At 42.7% G+C, this 11,458-nt stretch overlaps 1 long non-coding RNA gene across 1 annotated transcript in view; it reads right to left on the reverse strand.

The window, feature by feature from the left end:
* Positions 1 to 1,601: 1,601 nt before the first annotated feature.
* LOC102500217 (uncharacterized) overlaps positions 1,602 to 11,458 on the reverse strand; it is a 12,794-nt gene continuing 2,937 nt past the window's right edge. Inside the window, exons 2-4 of the long non-coding RNA XR_335728.3 lie at positions 3,560 to 3,692; positions 2,403 to 2,582; positions 1,602 to 1,784 (exon numbers count right to left, since the gene is read on the reverse strand). This is a non-coding gene — a long non-coding RNA (uncharacterized LOC102500217). The remainder of the gene's footprint in view (positions 1,785 to 2,402; positions 2,583 to 3,559; positions 3,693 to 11,458) is intronic.

Here is an 11,458-nt window from a genome sequence, read left to right on the forward strand (position 1 = left end):
GTTCAGCTGCCTCTCCAGGGCCGGCGTGTGGCCTTTGGACCAGCAAGCTGAAGCGGAAAACAAGGTCTGAGAACTTGCAACTTGAGAAGATGATGGTTACCAGCCCTGCATTGCCTCAGGGAAGAACAGGAACTACTCTACCATTCTTGAAGTGAAGGTACTTAATGAGAATAGGACAGTGTGGAATGGGGTAAGTGAAGAGAAGAGGATAGAGAAAGATAGCAAGTGAGCAATAGAGAGACAGGACGTCAGTGAGAAACAGATAGGGTTTATTAACTGTTGATGATGACATGTATAGAATTCTCAACTGGATTGGTCTGAGAAGTGTTTCATGATGGGCAAAGTATTTTTACAAGCAAAACGAGAAATAGCAATTGACTGTTTTATAAAAATAATTAGAATAATAAAGATAATGATTGGGGAAAACAGAAAAGATATGGAATGTTGAAGTGGGGAGATTAATGTCTCTGTACTGACTGACGTGCATGGCATTCCCTTTTGAAGAAACAATGTAACACACAGTAAAGTTATATGTAATCCAATGTAATATGAAGAAGATATGATGATAAAAAATAAAAATAAAAAAAAAATAAAAAAAAATAGATAACTGAGGCAACTGAAAGTTGGGCTTTGGATGGGGAGACTCGGTAGCCTTGGGACTCCAAGAAGTTGAGAAGACAAGTTGTGTGTTGTTGAGAAAGAGAGAGAGAGAGAGAGACAGGCTGCAGAAGAGGAGATTGTCTACATACTGTGAGAGGATGCTGGGGGCAAGTGGACAACATGCAAGATCTTGAGTGAGAGCCTGACCAACGAGGTGGGGGCTGTCTCGGAAGCCCTGGGGGAGGACGTTCCAAGCAAGCTATTGGGTAGAGAGTGAATTGGGGTCCTCCCAGGTAAAAGTAAATAGGAAGTAGAAGTCTGAGTGGAGAAGGATAGTGAAAAAGGCATCCTTGAAGCAAGTGGTATTTGGTTGGATGTGGATAGGAGGGTGTATGGGTTGGGGACCACAAGATGGAGAGGAATGACCAACTCATTTATGAGACAGAGGTCCTGAACTAGGCGGAAGGCCCCTGACAGCTTGAGGACTGGGAGGATAGGAGTGTTAAATAGAGAGTCTGTAGGAATGAGGAGTCTGCAAATGAGAAGTCAGGTGATTATAGGCTTCAGGACCTTACATTGTGTTTTGGAGATAGGGAATTGGGGTAGGGAGGGAAACTTGGTGGGATCCTTCAGGTGAATAGGAATTAGAGTGTGGTGGGAGGCCACAACCAGTTCAGAAGTGTCCCAGACAACAAGTTTAACTTCTTCAGGGGGAAGAGGAAAGGAGAGAGGGCCGGAGAGATCAGAGTCAATGGATGAGCAGATGAGAAGGAAGAAAAAGTGAGTGGCAGGGGGGACAGGCAGGAGGAGTGGCAGGAGCTACAGCTAGAAGTTGGAGGGTAGCTCCCAATTGGTGAAGGATGTCTCTGCCCAGGAGGGTGACTAGACATGATGGCATAACTAAGAAGGAGTGAAAGAAAGGTTGTCGATGCATATGAAAGGCTAGGGTGCCTGTCCTAGGTGGACAGGAGGGTGTGCCGTCTATTCCCATGACTGAGAAGGAAAAAGTGACCCCAAATGGGAGGGCAGCATGAAGTAGGTAACCCCTGTGTCCACGAGAAAGGAGATGGACTTACCCACTACTGGGCTTGGTGAGGGTGATGGGGGTCTTCAAGTACAGGCCTCTTCAGTTGGTGGCTAGCCCAAACAGCTCCAAAGAGGGGACTGCCTGGCTGACTTGTCTCCTGCATAGAGGCACCAGAGATGAGTCAGCCATTGGGTAGTCACTTCCCCAATGACAGGCTGTTTGCACTTGGGACATGGCTTGGTGGGTGGTCAGGGGCAAGGGAAATTGTTAGCCCAGTGGCCTGTGTTCTCACACTTGAAGCACGGTCCCAGGGAAATGAACTTAGATGAGGAAGCCCCATTCTTGCCCCCAGTCTCAGGGCTGCTACCAAGACCTGGGTTTGGAGTGCCACCTTGTGGTGAAGGCAGTCTTGGCGTTCAGCCTCAGCTGCTTCCTCCCAGGCATTGCAAACCTTAAATGCCATTTTCACCAGATCACAGACAGAGGTCTGAGGGCCATCCTCTGCCCATTTAAGTTTCTTACGGATATCAGGCACTGACTGGGCAATAAAGTGAGACACCAAAACCGTGGCCCCAGCCGTTGAAGTGGGGTCTAATCATATATAAAGGGTTAAGGCCTCTGTAAGGTGATTGAGGAATGCAACGGGGTTTTCATCTGTCCCCTGGATGATTTCCCGGAGTTTGCCAAAATTGACAATTTTGTTAGAGACAGCATGCATTCCAGCCAGGAGGCATTGGATCACGTTGTCTCAGTTTTTTGGGACAGAGTTTCCTACCTGATAGTCCCATTGAGGGTTGGTAATAGGAACAGCCACTTGCCCGACTGATAAAGTCACATCAACCAGGCGGGCTTGGTCAGCATGTTCTCGGGCTGCAGCCTGGACTTGCTCTCTCTCATCCGCAGTAACGGTGGAGGACAGGATTACATAGAGGTCATGCTAAGTAAGAGTATAGGCCTGAGTAAGATGGAAGAACATTTCAATAAAAGCTGTCGGGTTAGCAGAGAAAAAAACAAGTCTTTTTTCTACTTGAGATAGATCTTGGAGAGAGAAGGGAATGTGAACCCTGACAATACCCTTTGTTCTCACCACTTCCCAGAGAGGACAGAGAAGGTTATAACTGGGGGAAAGGGTGGGAGAAGGCTGAGAGTGTGAGCAGGTATGTGAACTAACTGGAGTGGGGTGAGGAGGGGATGGGAGCAAAGGACACGGAGGAGAAGGAGGCGGCAGTGAAGATGAGGGAGTGGTAGGGGGTGCTAGGACTGGCGGCACCGAAGTGGGACCAGGGTATGGTGGGGGATTCTGAGAGGGGGGTGGGTACCAGGAAGGAGGGGAGGTAAGAATTTTGGGTGGTTCATCTATAGGAGAGAGATTGGCCTCTAGGAGAGATTTGGTCTTAGACTGGCTCTGGTTGCAAGAAGGATTTGGGTGGTAGTGCAGGAGGTGCAGAGGGAGGGGCAAGAGTGCAGATCCCAAAAGGCTTAGACATATAGAACTTCTGACCATTTGTCTACCCTTTGGCAATAGTTATCGAATCAGTGAGGGTATTGTAATCGAATGTCCCCTCAGGAGGCCATTTAGACCCATTGTCCAAAGCATAATGCGGCCAGGCCACAGTGGAACAGAGTATCAGCCACTTGTGACAGAGATCCTGAGCAAGTCCTAATTTGGTGACAGCCTAGGAGCATCTTTGACTTGATGACAGACTCGGTATTACCCATTGTCTCCGAGACTCAAGTGAGTGGGAAAGGGACAGGCATCCCAAATCTCTTTTTGCACTCATAGAGTGCAAAATGGGGGATGGGCAGCAGGGGATTGAGATGTCTTCACAAGCACCTGAGCTCCAGGAGTCAGAGGGGACCCTGACACAGCCGTGTTTTCAGACAGGGAACCCAGAGGTTTGAATCCTGGAAACCATGGGCAGGTGAACTTACCCTCAGAAGGCCAGGGCAGGTGGCTAGTCAGCAGTTGGTGGGTCGGTTCCTGGTTCAGGGGAGGAGAGGCCCTTGCGGGGACTGTGGTACACAAAACTCCTCCTGGGTTTTGGCGCCAAATGTAAGGAATGGGCTGACAATGTAAGAAAATAGAAATGTAGAGTATTGGGAACGCTCCCAGGTAAGGTTCACTGGTCCCACAGAGAAAGAGAGAGGGGACCAGAGAAGTCACACCCTAGGGAGGGGGTTAGCAATTTTTACAAGGATATAGGGAGGAGGAGTGTCTTAGAGGTAGAAACAGTCCATGTATGGTAAAGGTTTAGGGGGAGAGCAGACTACTGTGCTACGTAGGGTCTGGTGCCATATGCAGAGTAGAGCACCATGTGCAGAGTAGAGCACCATGTGCTACATCCAGGTTAGATCCGAGTGCAGCGCAGGTCTGATGACAGACTAGATCTGGGTTGCATCAGTCGACTATGGAATGGCGTCCAACCCCCACATCCAAGCTGCCCAGGCGTCTGGCCTAACACTATCTTCTCTGCAAAAATGAATGGCAAAGCAAGTCCTGTCTTCAGTCACTCCAGGTGACCCTGTCTCCACTCTCTCTTTTTTAAAATTATTTGTTTAATTTTTTAAAAAAATTTAAAATTTTCTATAGGGTACATGTGCTCAGCAGTGAGAGAGAGAGAGAAAGTGAAAAAGCAAGCTGCCAGGTCCAATACTCAAACCATATGATAGTCCAGTGCCTCAACTATCACCTACCAGCTCTAGGTGGCCCTCTCTTAACTAGAGTGACTCTGCAGCCTCTCCCAATCAATCCTGCATTCAATCCCAATCATAAACTGTTTCCTGTCTGTTATGGTTTGAATAATGTCCTTTCCCCAAAGTTTCTATGTTTTGGAATTTAGTCTTAGTGAGTGGTAACTGGGTGTCTCCCAGAAAACCCTATGTTGGGACTTGGCTGTACTATAAAGGCATTAAGAGAAAATGTAATTCCTTCACGTTGTCTCAAGGTTAGGCTTTTGGGTGTGATAATGTCATTAGGGTGAGGCTTCTATGATTGAATTATGGCTGGGATGTAAGAAGAGGGAGTGAGACCAGACTGCACAAAGAAAGCCACATGGGCACAGAACACACTTTGCCAAAAGTTCTGCCTCCACCCTTTGTGATGTCCTTGGAGATTCAACCCTTTTTCTCTGTAAGTCACCCAGCTCAGGTAATAGACTAAGATATCCTCCTTGAACACTACAGGTTGATATGGGGTAGTTTCACTTTATTTGATTGCCCTGTGCCTTTCTGATCCCCAACACTCCCATGAAAAACTGTGGTAAAGGGCTTGAGGAAGTTTAAAGGTTACAACATTGTAAGAGAAGATAACCTTAAAAAATATTATAAACATGTCTTTTTTCAAAGTCCAAAGGAAAGCTTTCAAGGTATCAGTAGGAACTGATAGGATACACAGGCATTCTCTCCTAGGAATAATCCTATTCTTAACCCGTCTGAAGGTTCTTCATTCAAATCTCTCTTTTTCTGCTATAAATATGGCACATTTTGGAAAATGCCATCTCTTAGCACAGATTCATCTCACTCTAAGATCCACTTACAGGAATATAAGAGCAAAGTCATGGAACTCAGAGTTCTCAAATTGTGACACTGTGGAAGGTAACCAAGTAATTAGTATGTTAGCTGCGGGTGCTTTCCTACACACTCTGAGGACGTTACTGTAGCATGGATTGCTGATCTCTCTAGGAAGCCCTTCCTGCATGTCTCAAAGTTTCTAGAATGAGGGATCAGCAGTTAGTGTAATAGCTATGTCGCTGGACTCCCATGTAGTCGACTGTGGTTCGTGTCCCGGACCCGGTGGCTTAAAACTCACACCAGGCACGTGTGCATGCGTGCCCAAGATCCTGAGAGGAGAATGGAGGAGAAGAGATTGCGGCGTGACCATCCCCCCTGGTGGGTGATTTCTCGCTTTCTGTCTTTCTGTCTCTCTCTGTCTGGCGAGCGCACGTGCCCTATAGCAAAGATAGCTCTTAAAAAAAATCTGCAGCCTCTCCCAATCAATCCTGCATTCAATCCCAATCATAAACTGTTTCCTGTCTGTTATGGTTTGAATAATGTCCTTTCCCCAAAGTTTCTATGTTTTGGAATTTAGTCTTAGTGAGTGGTAACTGGGTGTCTCCCAGAAAACCCTATGTTGGGACTTGGCTGTACTATAAAGGCATTAAGAGAAAATGTAATTCCTTCACGTTGTCTCAAGGTTAGGCTTTTGGGTGTGATAATGTCATTAGGGTGAGGCTTCTATGATTGAATTATGGCTGGGATGTAAGAAGAGGGAGTGAGACCAGACTGCACAAAGAAAGCCACATGGGCACAGAACACACTTTGCCAAAAGTTCTGCCTCCACCCTTTGTGATGTCCTTGGAGATTCAACCCTTTTTCTCTGTAAGTCACCCAGCTCAGGTAATAGACTAAGATATCCTCCTTGAACACTACAGGTTGATATGGGGTAGTTTCACTTTATTTGATTGCCCTGTGCCTTTCTGATCCCCAACACTCCCATGAAAAACTGTGGTAAAGGGCTTGAGGAAGTTTAAAGGTTACAACATTGTAAGAGAAGATAACCTTAAAAAATATTATAAACATGTCTTTTTTCAAAGTCCAAAGGAAAGCTTTCAAGGTATCAGTAGGAACTGATAGGATACACAGGCATTCTCTCCTAGGAATAATCCTATTCTTAACCGGTCTGAAGGTTCTTCATTCAAATCTCTCTTTTTCTGCTATAAATATGGCACATTTTGGAAAATGCCATCTCTTAGCACAGATTCATCTCACTCTAAGATCCACTTACAGGAATATAAGAGCAAAGTCATGGAACTCAGAGTTCTCAAATTGTGACACTGTGGAAGGTAACCAAGTAATTAGTATGTTAGCTGCGGGTGCTTTCCTACACACTCTGAGGACGTTACTGTAGCATGGATTGCTGATCTCTCTAGGAAGCCCTTCCTGCATGTCTCAAAGTTTCTAGAATGAGGGATCAGCAGTTAGTGTAATAGCTATGTCGCTGGACTCCCATGTAGTCGACTGTGGTTCGTGTCCCGGACCCGGTGGCTTAAAACTCACACCAGGCACGTGTGCATGCGTGCCCAAGATCCTGAGAGGAGAATGGAGGAGAAGAGATTGCGGCGTGACCATCCCCCCTGGTGGGTGATTTCTCGCTTTCTGTCTTTCTGTCTCTCTCTGTCTGGCGAGCGCACGTGCCCTATAGCCCATAATACCAAAACCTCATAAAAAAAAAAAAAAAAAAAAGAAATGTTTCTAGAATGGAAAGTATGCCACAACTTCAAATATATTGAAAACTTACCCTAGTTTGTTTAAATGCTGACTAGGCACTAAACTAATTATTTTACCTTCAAAATGTGTTTTTTTGTTTGCTTGTTTGTTTTTGAGAGGTTTTTGCTATAGGACGCGTGTGCTCACCAGAAAGACAGAGGGAGACAGAGAGACAAAAAGTGAGAAATCACCCCCCAGGGGGGATGGCCATGCCGCAATCCCTTCTCCTCCTTTCTCCTCTCGGGATCTTGGGCATGCATGCACACGCACCCAGTGTGAATTTAAGCCACCGGGTCCAGGATTCAAACCATGGTCGACTACATAGGAGTCCAGCAACATAGCCATTACACTAACTGCTGCTCCCTCTAAATTGTGTTCTTAAATAGTCTGACCATTTTTTATTAAACTGTAACTTGGAGATTATTTGTGAAACCTTGCTCTCTCTCCCAATACTATAACTTTATATCACTATCAGTTTTTTCGTAAAATCAAAAGTATGTTTATTGTAGTCTCTGAGAACTGAAATTATGATCTAATTATTTTTTCCTTGAACTTCTTTGTACTGTCTAAATTTTTATAATGAAAATGCATTACCTTTGTACTCAGAAAAAGTTCAAAACTGTTGCCAAATATTTTTACTAATAAATAACTACCATCTTACATAAAAGCAAATACTCCACATTTAATTAACAAAGAAATTCCAAGTGTATAATAATAGCACTACTAACCTTTTAAAGTCTGCTTATTCATAAAACTGGAGACAAGGAATCAAAACTGTATAAGCCGGAACCGTGACTGTGTTTTAATTTGCTATAGGACATGTGGGCTTGCAGGAGAGAGACAGAGAGGGAAAGTGAGAAAGCACCCCTCAGCAGGGATGGTCACACTGCAATCCCTTATCCTCCAGTCTTCTCTCAGGACATCTTTGTCTTGTTCTCACATCAGTATGGGCAGATCCAAACCCAAGAACTACAAAGGACCCCAAATAGAATCAACCTAAGATCTTCTCCAAGACACATTATAGTCAGAATGATCAAAACCACAGACAAAGACAAAATATTCAGACTGGCAAGAGAGAAATGTCAAGTTACCTACAAAGGATATCCCATCAGGCTAACAACAGACCTCTCATCAGAAACAATGCAAGCAAGGAAAGAATGGGAAAATATATTCAAAGTGTTGAGTGAAAAACAATTTCAACCAAGAACACTATATCTGTCAAGATTATCCTTCACATGAGAAGAGAAGACAAGAATATTCTCAGCTAAACAAAACCTGATAGAATTTACAAGACCAGACCAGCTCTCCAAGAAGTTCTGAAGGGAGTGCAATAGCAGGAAAACTAAAGTCAGACCCACAGAAGTAAGAGTTCTAAAACAGCTAAGAAAATGGCCAGCTTAATGGTAGGGACAAGTCCAGAGTTGAACGTTATCTTCCAGAATTTAAACAGAAAGATCGGACCACAACAGAAGATAAAGCACATGGCTTTGAACTGCTGAAATAAAATTTTATGAGTTTTGACTAAAACTGACCGTCTATGCTTTGTTTCCCAGGGTTAAGGAGTTTTGTCTTCTCTGGAACTGTGGACAGGTCCTGTATCTACTATTTGAATAGAATCCTAACCTGTTTCCTGGCTTTAAGTATTAAGCAAAGTTCTCTTAACATTTTTTAAATTTTGATTTATTAAAGCTAAACTGTCTTTCTTAAAATTAAAAAATGTATTTAAAAAAATACCTATTTAGTAACCACAGTAAGCTATATAGCCTCAGCTTTGTCCTATTTTATAATATTTTCATTCTACCCACAGAGTTTCATGCCTAAAGTCAACTTTTGTTGACTGAACTTACTATTGAAAGTATTTAGATTAATTAAGATATTTTGTGAATGAACACAATGTGGGAAAGAATAAAGAAATAGAAAGCAACTGCAGATACCAGAGACAGGGTGGGAGGAGGATGAGAAATGGCAGAAGGTGAGAAATAGAGAAATAGGGGGAAAAATAAATAAATAAATAAATAAATATATATATATATATGCTGTGGTGATGTTCAGTGAAACTATGTAAGATTAATTAATTAATTAAAAGTAAAAATAAATTAAAAAGACAGTGTGTAAGAGCCTTTCCCCCTAATTTCCCTATTAATAATTTTTTTTCTTAAATGAGTAGGATGTTGTCTAATGTGACTATCATGACTCTGAAGACTGAAGTGCTTATTGGATGATCTGCTTTAGAATGAATCTATCAAAAGGAAGAGAAAGAAAAACATTCGATCATTAATGTTATCTGATGCTTTCCCATAAAGTCAAAGAACTGTCAGGTAAATGAGTGCTACTCTGAATGAATACTCAAATAGGACCATCTTCCAAATTTGCATTTCCTACTTGCCAAATAAATGTTTGACTGGTAAATATATATATATATATGAGTGTGTGTGTGTGTGTGTATACATGTATATACACATACTTATACATGTATATACACATGTATATACACATACTTATACATGTATATACACATGTATATACACATAAAAATCATTGCATCGTACTTTTTTTGTTTGTTTTTAGGTTTTTGACGCAGGGAATGTGCACTCAGAGAATGACAGAAAGAGAGAAAGTGAGAAATCAGTCACGGGGAGGTGGGGAATGTCAATCCCTTCCCTTCCATTCTCCTCTCTGGATTAGGGACATGCACACACACCCTTCATGACTTTCAAGCCCCTAGGTCCAGGACCCAAATATGGTCGACCAAGCGGGAACCCAGCACCTTCACCACGCCACTTGCTGGCCTCAATTGCACTGTTAATGGATGAATTGTATAGTACGTAAATTTTTCCTCAGTAAAGCTACTTAAAAATAGAAATTTTTGCAGCATTGGGATGAGCCAAGATTGCTTTTTTAAAAAATAATTATTTATTTAAGTTATTATTAAGCTTAATTTGCTGAAATGTGTACTCGCCAGAGAAAGAAGAGAGAGGAAGAGGAAAAGTGAGAAAAGCAGGCAGGCCCAGTCTCTAACAGCAGGTGGCCATGTAGGAGTGCAGTGCCTGAACCACCATACCACTTGCTGACCTTGGCAAATATTTCCTAAAAAGATACAAAATTTGGATAGGTCATCCAGGGACATCTAGTGGCATCCTGTGACTGAATCCCACATGGCCAGCTGCACTGCTTGAGTCTAGAACTTGGCAGTTTGAAAAACACACTGGACATATGTGCATGCATGCCTAAAATCCTGAAAGGAGGGATAAATGCAGGAGAAGAGATTATGGCATGACCATTCCCCAAGCTCCAAGCCCCCTTGCTTTCTCCTTCTCTCTCTCTCTTTCTCTCTCTCTTTGTGTGTGTGTATGTGTGTGTGTGTAACTTGGAGAGAAATAAGGAGAGAGAGGTGTTCTCTAAGTATTGAATTACAATGCTTCTGCAGCCTCTTCTAAGGCCAGTGTGGCCTGTGCTTGCCAACTAAAGTCCATATCCGAAGAATTTAACATATCTCTCTCTTGCAAGGCGGCAGAGGAAGTCCTTCCTTAACAAGAGGTCTGTGCTTTTTGAGAGATAGGAGTCATGGAGAATTCTTCCTTACTATATCAGAGCAAATGACAGTCCGGAAAGACCTGCCCATATTCAATAGCAAGCTACACTCAACCAGGTATACTACAGAAAAACAAAAGGAACCAAGTACTCAACCTGGAAAACAAAGCAAAAACTAAACAACAAAATCTTCTCCTGAGTGCCTATTTTATGAAAGACTGTGATAAGAATGTGAACAAAACAAAACAAGAGGAAGCTCAAAGATAAGAGAATGAAGCAACAGAACTTCTAGAATGCTGTTAATAAGGATGGTGGAAGAAGTTATCCTTGGTTTGACCAATTTTCATGCAGAGGCATTTAGTGTTTTACTCTGTATTATAACTTTGGATATTGGTTGTAATCCATTATTCTTTCTTGTGTTAAGAAAATAACATTCATTTTTAAATTGTTTTTAATAAGGAATGGTTAAACATTGATTCAGTCCATTTCAGCTGGCATAAACAAGTTATTTTGCAAGGCTTTTTTTTTTTTTTCTTGTTGCATCACACTGCAAAGAATCTCCATGCAATCCTCAGAACCTGTCCACGTGAATGGTGAGTGAGACATTTCATCACACTCCCCTTTAACAACCAGCCTTCCTGTCATATAGCAAATTCAATGAGTCACTTTACAAAGGCAAAGCTTTCCACTGCTGGCATCTACAGGAGTGCTAACACTGGGGCTGCAGGCTGTGTAAACACCCTATCCACCTAAATGTCTTGAACGTAGAAAGAACACGAGCAAAACTGGGGTTCTTTATGAGCATAGGCTTTGGAGTAAGGCAGCACTGGGTATAAATTCTGTGCTACAATTTACATGCTATGGCTTTGAGCCGGTTAATTAGCTTCTCTGAGCTCTGGATTTCTTATCTAATAATTGGGTCAGTAATATTTAATTTACAGGATGTTGCAAGCATTAAATAAAATACTGTCTTTTAAGCAGTACCTTAAAATGGCGATTTATCATTATTGCTGTGTGTGTGTATATATATATATA

Source organism: Tupaia chinensis, unplaced genomic scaffold, assembly GCF_000334495.1.
Source record: "Tupaia chinensis unplaced genomic scaffold, TupChi_1.0 Scaffold000515_1, whole genome shotgun sequence".
In the NCBI taxonomy this organism is placed as follows: Eukaryota; Metazoa; Chordata; class Mammalia; order Scandentia; family Tupaiidae; genus Tupaia; species Tupaia belangeri.